We start from the raw sequence: 11,674 nt of genomic DNA, 5'->3' as shown, positions 1-11,674 counted from the left end.
TTCATCAAAACTTAAATAATTCCTTGAGTAACTCGGCTAACATCACATGTACGCCACGTCAAAAATCAGGAGTGTTACATTACCTTCTCTACCTTCTTACATAGGACGATGCCTCTCATGCATAAATGTGTTTAGAACGTGAATTAAACTGAGTAATTACTTTTACCATGTTTGAAACAAATGAATTTCATTTTATTATTTTGAGTATCAAATACTAACATAGATTTTTCCTTTTTAAAATGAAAATACAATTAGGGTAATGCATGTATGTGTGTTTAGTTTTTCTGTTGCTCGTATTTGGAGCAATATGCCACATGCCATCCCCTTGGTCTAACTCAAAAAGGCTCGTACAGCTTCAATATGTTTTAATGTAGCGGATTCCTAATTGGATTATAAGCAAAGGCAAAGTATATTAAGGGCACAAAAAAACAAAGGAAAAAGTAGTAAACTTAAAAATGTTTTTTAGGTATAAAGAATAAGAACCACATAAGTTGTTTAAGGGAACATTTCTTTTTCCTTTTTTTTTTCTAAAAAAGAAATCACAAGTAATTTTTACCTTTTAGAAATGTTTTTAAAGGATTTTTTTTTTGAAAAATTATATTCAACTCACGCTATAAATAACATTCATGGATCACAAAATTTTGGCTTTCACTCAAATTCAGCAAAATCTTATCACAAAATTTGCAAAAGGACACAGTCAAACTAAAAACCCAACCATTTCTCGTAATAAACACAGGTTTTGGGAGAGATTATGCCATCAGGTGAAGAATGACTATCTGTGGACAAACTCCACAAGGAAAGGAAGCAATAGTTCCTGCCTTTTGTTCCCCTCCACAACCTCTCTTACCAATGCATTTATAACAAACTTTCCCAACCGGAATCGAAGCAAACTGTTCCACGACTTTTCTGTTTCCATAACCTCATAATCCGAAACCAAAGCCTTCACAATCTCTTCAATCTGCTGTTTTGACAACTCAATTTGCGAAAGGGTACTCCTCTCAATAGCATCAGTGACCCCTTCCAAAGTAGCAACCTTCAAAACCATAGATCTTCGTCCAACATTACTCTTTCAAAACGTTTACATACTCCGTATCAAGGCTTCCTTCTACTTACCACGCCCCACCAGTTATTTCATTCCAAGGCTCAAACCCCGCAGAGATAAAATGCTTCCTACCACGGTTTTGAATGTTTTTGACTTGTTTGATGAGATTCTTGGCTAGAAGTGACTCAAGGCATTTGGTAACTAGGTTGTCAGGGAGGTTAATTTGGCGTTTCATGTCTCGTTGGGAGATTCCCATGTCTTATTTACCTTGGATTACATCGTGAACAATTCGTTCGTGTTCTGTAAGAGAATCAGAAGCGGCACCCGGGCGTTTCCTTTTAAGTGCATTAGGCCCTTGTAATCGACTCATTCTGTAGCCCAATTAACCAGGTAAACTGAACAATATCTGGGAAAATCGATTAATTGCAAAGGATTATTGACATATTTGATACTCGATTATATTGAAATTTTCTATTTGATACGTAAATAAAATTGCAATTAGATACTTCGGCTTTTATTCCATCAAATATGTTACACATTTCACTAATTCTGTTAATCAAATGAATGAAATGTCTAAAAACACTCAATCATAATGTGCCATGGGTCTAAAAAAATACCATTTCACTTTTTATTTTTAAAATTTTTAATTTTTGAATGATAAAAATTCCTAAAAATACTAGAAAAAATCCTAAATAACATATAAAAAATTATAAAAATGAAAAGAGAGAGAGAGAGAGAGAGAGAGAGAGAGAGAGAAGGAAATAAAGTAAAGGGAAAGAGAAGAAGGAAGAGAGAGAGAGAGAGAGAGAGAGAAAGAGAGAAGGGAGGGGGTCAGGGGAAGGGAGTTGGATGGTGTCGCTCTGGCTTGAGATTTGCCTCCAGTCGACCCCCTTCTCTTCCCGTCTGCCCTCCTTTCTCTCTCTTCCTTTTCTCTTCTATATTTCTTTCTTATTAATTTTTTTTAAAAAAAATCTTTTCTTAATAATCAAAAATAAAAAACATAATTGACAATTTTTTAAACATATAACAGTAGATGTAACATTTATAAGATAGTTATACGATATCATTAATGATTTTGAACCTGTCACTTTTTCTAATAATAGAGTTAGTAAAACTTGTGATTTACTTCACGAAATGAAACTTGAAATATTTTATTGTTAATTTTTTTTCCTCTAGATATCAATTGATAATTTCGTTGTAATTTGAATATCAAATATGTAATTAATATTTTTTTCAACTTTAGAACAATGATTTTTGTTTCACTAATAACTTATTTTTGCACCGGCCAACGTAAATAAACTTACAAACAAATAACAATGCTTTCAGACCTTCATTAAATTTAGCAAACAGAGAAGCAATCGAATTAAAATAAATCACGACTCAACTAGAAAAATAGGTGAGCAATTATTTACGGCTTGCTCAATGTACCTTAACGAAGTGAATATGATGGTTAAGGCATTATTACCTAGAAAAAAAGAAAAACATCTCCTTTTTAAAAACCGAAAGTCCTAAACTCCAGTACTCCTTCCTTAACTAACTGTCAAAAGAGCAGAAATCTTTGTTTTGATTGTTTGGACGTTGGAACAATGAGAGATGTTATTTTGGGTTTAAACACGGAAATAGAAAACAAGACATGATAAAAATCAATGCTATTTTCCTATTAGGAAAAGGAAAATTAAATCAAATATAGCCGCAACCGTTTGCTCAGGTTGGATGTCATGATCATTAACCAATTCCATACTAGGGATTTGTGAGAAGAGAGTTTATTTGGTAGACAAAATTCATGCCTCTAAGCCTTTACAAGATTGAAAGGACCGGCAAGTGGGAGAGAGATTCTCTTTTCATGGTTGTGTCTTTGGCACGCCATAACTTGCCGAAAGCTGCGGTCCAAATTTATTTTAGGGACAAACAGCATGTGGTTTACGCTTCAAGGTAACATCTCTTGTCATCCGGACATGAGAGAAAACGCACCTGACTATAGGGCTACGTCTCACTCTTTAACCACCAAAGGAGACGATGGTGCGAGTACCGTCTGTCTAGATAGCATCGCTTGGAGTTGAATTGCCAAGTCGAAAGTGTTGGTCAGCCGTCTTTGATTGGCCCATTAATCCACCAGCTAAGGTTGCTTCAGAAGCCACAACTTTGTCTTTTTCGCTTGTAATTTCCACTTCAATGTCATAATTAACTAGGAATTTATTGGTTTTAATCTCTCGTGAACATTATTTGTGTGGGAAAAGTTCTGGACAAAACATGTGAGCAAATTGAGGTGTTAAAGATCAAAACCCTTCTTAAGGTTTACCGCACAAACAGATGTTGAGAGAAACACATTTACTCCACAAACAGGACAAATTTTCTGAATTCAGCGAAATGCGTGAAAAATACTTAAACAAAAATTTGTGCTGGCAGTGACTGCTTAGACCAAGTTTTTAGTCTTTACGGGGGTAATTTGTAGTTTTTACACTGTTGCAAGAGAGAACAAAATACATTGAAAGGTGACTTTTGATGTCTTACATTATAATCACATTATAACGAATGTAATGGTTGTAAAGAAAATATTGTACCATCTAATATATTAATAAAGTATGAATTCAAATATTGAGAAAATAACATTGAAAATTTTAATTTACAAGTTATGAATGTAATGTTAAGTTTTAAAATTATATACAAAAATATAAATTTAATATATTAGTATTTTTATTATTGGTAAATTTTAATATGATATCGTCTCTTAAATAAATTTTTAATTTTATAAATTTTATCTTCATTTTTTATTATAATCTCAAATATTTTATTTGTATTTATTATTATAATACAAATTTAATTTATATATGATATGTGAAATTTTTCTTAAAATATAATTTATATACAGATTTTATTTTATCATTCTTTTCGAAAAAAATTTCATCATATTTTAAAACACTATTAAATAGCAAATATTATCACATTCCATAATACATAATATATGTTAAAATTCCATCATGTTTAATTCTTAGTCAATCAAATATATGTGTTTTTTAAAAGGCATCCAGGTAAATATCATTACTGAAAATTAATTACAAAACACTGCAGCAAACAACCCCGCCTTCACATTATCAATCCTATTTATTACATATCCCCTGCCCGCGGTTCATCAGACATTGCTTCGCAAGCACCCACCACTTCGTTACTTTAGCATTCTTGGACCACATAGTATGAAGCACACAAAACCAATAAGCTGTCCATTCCATAACATGATCAGTTTCAGAATACCGCCTAGAGCCCGCATTGTAAATCCACCCAGACAAAAACCCAGCAAGTTTCCAATCCTTTGCCAACTATCATCCCTGAACTGGTCACCTCTCACAAGTTAGAGGAGTGATCATGGACGGACCCATATTGGAACGTGACACCACTCACTTCTTAAAATATTTTAATTTTTATACAATTTATTTAAGAATCAAGGTAGTTAATATAGTAATGAACTCATTTTTTTTTTTTACAATTTTACAAGAAGTAGGGTCAAAAACTACAAGTAAAAGTGATTTATTAAAAAATAATTTATATATTAATATTTAAATACTATAAAGAAAGTCAAAAAAAAATTTCTTCCATAATTTAAAATTTTATTAAAAAAATTAAAACCTAAATCAATCGTTTTGTCTAAAAATTTAAATCCTTCCCCTTCTTGGCATTTGATAGTGTTTTCTATTCTCTCAAAACAACTCATTTAGATTTTAATTGTAAGTAATTTTCAATCCAAATTAAGTTTTTAAATACTTCATATCTAAATTTTTTTTTTATTAATTTGATAATTTGGGTTAATAACTATAATTTAGTTAATAGAAAACAGTATTACATGTCAAATAATATCTTGAAATTGTGAATCTTTCTTTTTTTATTTATTTTGTAAATATATTATTTGATTATTTAATTTTTGTATTTAATTTTATGTGGTTTGTATATGCTTATATTTAGTTTTGATCAATGAATAGAAAATTATCATATTGTTAGTTATTAAACTTAATAATTTGCTATGTAAAATTATATTTTATTTAATTTTAATATTTTAATTTATATTAATGAATAGTAATTTTTAATCAATTTTATAATTTTAAATAAATAAGTTATGAAAAGATATTTTAAAAGAAAAAAATTATGTTATAAGATTTAAAGCTCGGACAATAATAATGAAATTTTATTAAAGATGATACTCAATAATATTTTTTTAAGAAGAATCATGTTAAATTTGATGTAAGTACTCTCCTAACAGATCTTCAATTAAAAAAAAATTTAAATATGACACTACTCAAAATTCCTAAATCCACCCCCGGAAGTAATCCCATTGCAAAAAACGCAATTACCAAAGACCAACCCGCATCCCATTCCAGCTCCAACATCTGCCCAACAATTCCATGATCTTACGCATCCAAGCTAGAAGAAGAAAACCCAGATAAAAGAAACCCCATAAAAAAAAAAATCCAGATTCGAAGAAGAGACCCCAACCCAAATAATTAAAAAAAAAAAAAAAACCCAACATGAAGAAGGAGAGGAAAAAGATGAGGAAGAGAAAGGAGAAGAAGAATCGGATTTTAGTCCTAATTTCGGACTTCAAGCTAGAAGAAGAAGAACCAGAAGGAGGAAGAAGAAACGCAAAACGGGTAGGATTATGTTAAAGGGGATTACTTTTGTAGTCTCTTTTTACAGTTTCTTTCTTATTTTGTGTTTTTTTATTAGTTGATGTTTCGTGTTGGTCAATCCAATTTGTAAGTTGATTACTTTGATCGTCTTCCTGTAGACACCTAAATAATTAAAAAAAAATTAATTAAAAATTAAATTAAAATAAATAAATAAAATAAATAAATAATAATTTTAATAAAAAAAAATGGGGATGGCTAGGCGTACGCCCAGCCATCCCTTCGCCATCCCATCCCCCACCCACTACGCGGGATGGGGGTTCTGGCCACCAACTCCAGGGGTGTCAGAACCCCCTCGTCGGGTTGTCCAAAAAATTGGACAACCCGGCTCTTTAAAACCCTGCAAAAAGAAGGAGATAGACAGCAGTTAGCCACAAGGAACCAAAAAACAAAAAAAAAACAACAACAAAAAAAGAAAAAAGGGGTGAGATCTGAGAAGAGGAAGCGGTAGAGAGAGAAAAAGAAGGAACGACCGGCGGAGAGAAGAAAGGAGAGAGCTTGACGCCGGCAACGGAAGGCGAAGTGATTCGCCGGGTAAGAGAGAAATCTGAGAAGAGATGGGAGGACGCCGGCGCCGGCGAAGAGAGAAGAAAAAGATTTTTAGAGAGAAGGGAGAGGGTGCGGTTTAGAGAGAGAAACTGAAAGGCTGAAAATGAGAGGAAAAGACAAAAACGGGATTTATATACCCGAGTTTAGGGCTTAAAACGACGTCGTTTCGGCAGAGGGAAGAATTCAAAGGGTCGACGCCAAAACGACGTCGTTTGAGGGAGTCCCCAGAGCTCCAAAACGGTGCGTTCAGGAGAGAGCCAAGCGGACCAAGGAAGCGGGCCAGGCAGACCTCCGTGCAGCCCAGACAACTTGGGCCATCCTTCCGGCCCAAGCAAGGTGAGGCCTTACCCATTTCTTGTGGATTTAGGCCTATCTAGTTTATTTTAATTATTTGCTTAGCTTTAATAAAGATATGTAAATAATAAAAAATATTAATATTATAAATATATTTGAAGGCTTGCAAAAAAAAAATAAATAAATAATAATAATAGTAATTCATGATGCAAATATATATATATATATATATACATATTATATTGTATTTTTAGATAAAAAAATAAAAAAATAATAAAATAATAAAATATGTAAAATAAAATAAAAAATAATGATAATAATAAAATGAAAAATAAATAAATATTAATAATAAATAATATAATTGGAAGAAAATATTTGAGTATTACCGTTAAAAATGGGGCAAAGAGTTGCCTTTTTCGGGCGGATATTTTCCGGGTGCGAAGTTCGAGACGAATTTTCACCGAAGCGTCGGGATAAATCTGAACTCTAAATTTCAAAACCCATTAAGTCAAATCGTCATTGTTAGAAAATAATATATGTAGAAAGATTTTGTTAATTCAAATAAATATTACTAAACAAAGTTAATCTAATCGTTTAAAAGTTAATTAACTAATTATTTAGATAAGCTTTGTAAACAAGTAAAAAAATTGACCAACAACAAACATGGATTTAAATAACCAAAAAATAAAGTATATATATATAAATGAAAAAATAATAAATAACAAATAATCAAAATTTTTAAATAATCAATAAACGCGTGCATGTAGATACCATCATTTTATACTGTCATTGCATGCCACTCTTATTTTGCAAATGGCGCGGGAATCCCGATGATGAGATTTTCCAGAGGAGCTTGTAGAGACGAGTTCTTTCGAGGATATCTCTAGGTGAGGAAGATCTCGAGACTTCACCAAAGCGTTGGGATAGTCTTCGAATAATTTTCCAATAAAAGATTATCGACTCTATCATTTAAAATAAACAAGTCACGACATCATTCTACACTTGCATCATATGCATACGTAAGACCAAGTGAAAAACTCAGTCTGACAATTCAATAAAAATTTTTAATTAATAAAATAGGGATTAAACTAAGAAAATGCTATATTAAGATAACTTAAGATTAAATTGTACCGTTCGTAGAACGGGCGTCACGGAGGTGCTAATCCTTCTCCGTGCGTAACCGTACTCCCGAACCCATCTCTAAAAAACATGGACCAGTTCTCGTTCTTTCGACGGATCTAAAATTAATTTAGGACTTCGTCGATTAAGAATCGGGTTAATAGGTGACCAATCACACCTTAAAAAAAAAGATTGGTGGCGACTCCCACACGTTTGAGATTTTTAATTTTCGCCCGCGTCTGGCGGACGGGTTCCCGGACCCGCACGTCACGACACTTCCACAACAAGTAAGTGGTTTGTATTAAGGATTAAATCACAACAAATTGACATCAGAGTAAGGAAAAAGATGAGGAAGAGAAAGGAGAAGAAGAATCGGATTTTAGTCCTAATTTCGGACTTCAAGCTAGAACAAGAAGAACCAGAAGGAGGAAGAAGAAACGCAAAACGGGTAGGATTATGTTAAAGGGGATTACTTTTGTAGTCTCTTTTTACAGTTTCTTTCTTATTTTGTGTTTTTTTATTAGTTGTTGTTTCGTGTTGGTCAATCCAATTTGTAAGTTGATTACTTTGATCGTCTTCCACAACAAGTAAGTGGTTTGTATTAAGGATTAAATCACAACAAATTGACATCAGAGTAAACTTTTTTAGAAGCACACAGTTTTGTTGTTCGTCATCGCTTTCAATAATGCTGGTGGTAGCAAGAGTTTGGTGGCGGGAGTGACTATAAAGGCAGGTTGATGTCAACAATTTCGATGGCAGAAATGATTTTAGCCTTTGGCGTGTAAAAACGAGAGTGATTTTTATACACGAAGGACTGTTGTATGTGTTAAAAGGCAAAAGTAAGCAGTCGGCAATGTAGTTGTGTCTATCAGATGAGGTTCTTCGGGAGGTAGTTGTTGAAACGACTCACCGTGGCTTATGGAAAAAGCTGGAAGATATTTGTTGGACCAAATCTTTCCCTAATCGGCTTTATCTAAAGCAGAGGGCATGTCGGTTTCAGATGGAAAAAAGCTACATCTGCGAAAGACCATTTTAATAAGTTGAATAAAGTAATTTTAAATTTGAGAAATATTGAGAATGAAGCTCAAGCTCTTTTACTCGTGTTCTTTGTCATTTTTTTATGAACACTTTGTTGTCATCAAGGCGGCTTAATAATTTTAAAAATTTAAAGTAAAATATTTAAATGTGATTTTTTTATTTAAATTAAGAAAAAAAATTTTAAAATTTTGAATAATCAAATTTATATTTTCAATTTGATTTATTCAAAGATTTATTATAAAATATAAAAAATATTTAATTATTATAATTATTTATATTTTAAAATAGTTAATATAAAATCAACAATCAAATTTTTTAATTCAGATAAATTAACTATTACATAAAATGAAAACAACATAATAATATAATATAAATTTTAAATTAAAAATAAAAAAATCTGTAAAAATTAAAATAATAGTACTTAATTATTGAATACTTATTATAAATCATAAATGAAGCTTTATAGCTCATGAAGATAATAGTATAATAAAATTCTTGCATATTTTTTGGAGGAACTATGAAGTTAAAAGAAGAAATAGCAAATGATAGAAGAAAAATCCAAGGGTGGATATTATGAATTGGAAAAAAAAAATTAGAAAGTGATAAAAATTTGAGATTTATTAAATATATAATTAAAGAAGTGAAAGAATATGTTAGTTGATTAATTATTTTTTTACTTTTACATATTTTTAATAGAAAATGAGATGAATAGTTTAGAATTAATACCGATGTGAAAGGGAGAAAAAATAAATATTTATTAAGTATAACAGAATAAGTAAATATTTTATTAATTATTTTAATTTTTATATATTTTAATATTATTATTATAAAAATATAAGATCTTTTCAAATTTGAGACCTAAGCGACTGGCTTGGGTGGCTTAGCCAAGGGCCAGTCCTGATTGTCATTGTATTGTACAGGAAAACTTGGACATCCTTAAAGGGTGCCAAAACTTCTTTGGACTCGAAAGAGTTGAAAAACAAGGACAATAATGTTAGCGATGGCCATGGGTAGTAATGCAGGGGAAGATTAGGAATGAGCGGTGATCGAGGTTGAGACTTAATATAAGTTCTATTCAAAAGGGGAGGTTGCGTGCTTCAAGTGTGGATCTTTTCAAAGTGTCCCTTGCACATGTAGTTTTCGTTATCTCATTTTTGTCTGTTATTTAATTGTAACAATAAATTCATTTTTATTTTTTTTATTAAGAGTAGTTATGACATAAATAACGTTTAAATTTAAAACTGAAAAGTGCCTTCTTCTTCCGTCATCTTTGAAAATTGTCACCACAAAACTAGCTTAATTTTATAAAATCAAAAGTCAGTTTTCTTGATATTCTACTTATAACAGTCATTCTTAATACAGGATTGTGCAAAACACATAGAATAATAATATCATTCCACGACATATATATATATATATATATATATATATATGATATTATCTCAACATTTTATTCACCTCATTGATAATATACAAAAATGTTATAGACAATAAATTCTAAGAATACAATAAAGTCCAATCATTAATTGTATTTTGAATGGACAAAACTAATTTATTGAATATTCACTAGTATATAATAAAATTATCAAACTTTTATAATATTTTTTTTAATAAAATAGTATAGAAAAAACTCTAAAAAATATGGAAAAATAAAATATTGTTCATTATATTTTTGTATATTATTTTGAACCAAAGGAGTCTCTATTTAAAACAATTAATGTCAGTTTCTTTGTTTGTATAAATAAGACTGTTAGCACAATTAATAGTTAATAAACAACCATTTAATTCAACTCTACCTCATAAGTATTTTTATTAAATAATAATATATTATTATTTTAATTAAATTTGAAAATCAATCAGAACTTGAAAAGCCTGGCCATGATTCAAATTGTATATTATTCCACTTTAATCTAACTATTAAACATTTATACTCTTCTTTATTTAATATTTTTTTATTTTTTAAAATATGAAATTATGTCCCATCAATTATTATTATTAAAAATATCCAACGTCTTCTTTCCCATCAACAGTCGCACGTGCCATCCTTTAGGAACAGGGTAATGTGGCAGCTGCGGACCGGAGGTCGCTTTTTGTGGATACTGCAATTACTTGAGTTGAAGAAAATAAGGCGTATCCGTCTTCTGCCATGATTGAACGCGGTCGGGCTGATCATGGCGGGATCACATAAAACTGGGTAATGTAATTGTGACACTGACACATAGCAGTCGCAGGTCCTTCTGAACCTTCGAATACGTGGTGTTCGTGTATTCTTCTGCAGCTTTTATAAAGCAGTTCGCATTAGTTGGCAGTAAAATCAAATTCAAGAAGGTGGGGTTTGCCCGCTCTGTACCCTCCTTGTAACTGGCATGTTTCTTCAACTTTTATGGCTGGTGGCCCTGCCCTTTTGCGGGTACTGAATGTGTTGGAGTCCACATTTCACGCTCTGCAAAACGAGGAGGATTGGAGATATCTATTACATCACCAATAAATTCATTTAATTTATGGGATTGCCTTCTTTTTTGTGTAAGAAAAGGAGAAAAGACGTGTTTGATTTTTCATGACAATTATTAATAGCTTGCTACCCACCTCGCTCAATGATTGATACCTGGCAGAGTTTATGGATGGAGGAAAAGGTGTTTGAAAAGGATTAATTGATCTATCCCAATGAGAAATGTGAGGTTTAAGGCTTCAAACATTTGCTTTCAATATTATTTTTACCTTCAGGTCACATGAACATATGTATGCTTAAATGATTAGGCATTTTTTATGTGCAAATTTACTTCTTCTTTTTTATCGCCTGATTGGAAATAAGGCAATTCAAAACCAGAAGTGAAATTCTAGCACATGAACATGGATTAATCAACAGAATTAGGAAGCAATTGGAGAAAATATATGCTCCTAGAGACTGCATTTTCTCATAGTTCAATCACAAAGCTAATTTTCTTTGACACCATGTAAG

At 31.3% G+C, this 11,674-nt stretch overlaps 1 pseudogene; it reads right to left on the bottom strand.

The window, feature by feature from the left end:
* Nucleotides 1-702: 702 nt before the first annotated feature.
* On the bottom strand, nucleotides 703-1,456 carry LOC18605152 (uncharacterized; annotated as a pseudogene).
* Nucleotides 1,457-11,674: the final 10,218 nt, after the last annotated feature.

The sequence above is a fragment of the Theobroma cacao genome, chromosome 3, assembly GCF_053813885.1.
Source record: "Theobroma cacao isolate CCN51 chromosome 3, ASM5381388v1, whole genome shotgun sequence".
In the NCBI taxonomy this organism is placed as follows: Eukaryota; Viridiplantae; Streptophyta; class Magnoliopsida; order Malvales; family Malvaceae; genus Theobroma; species Theobroma cacao.
Note: the sequence above shows the minus strand (reverse complement) of the source record. Positions and strands in the feature narration are given on the sequence as shown.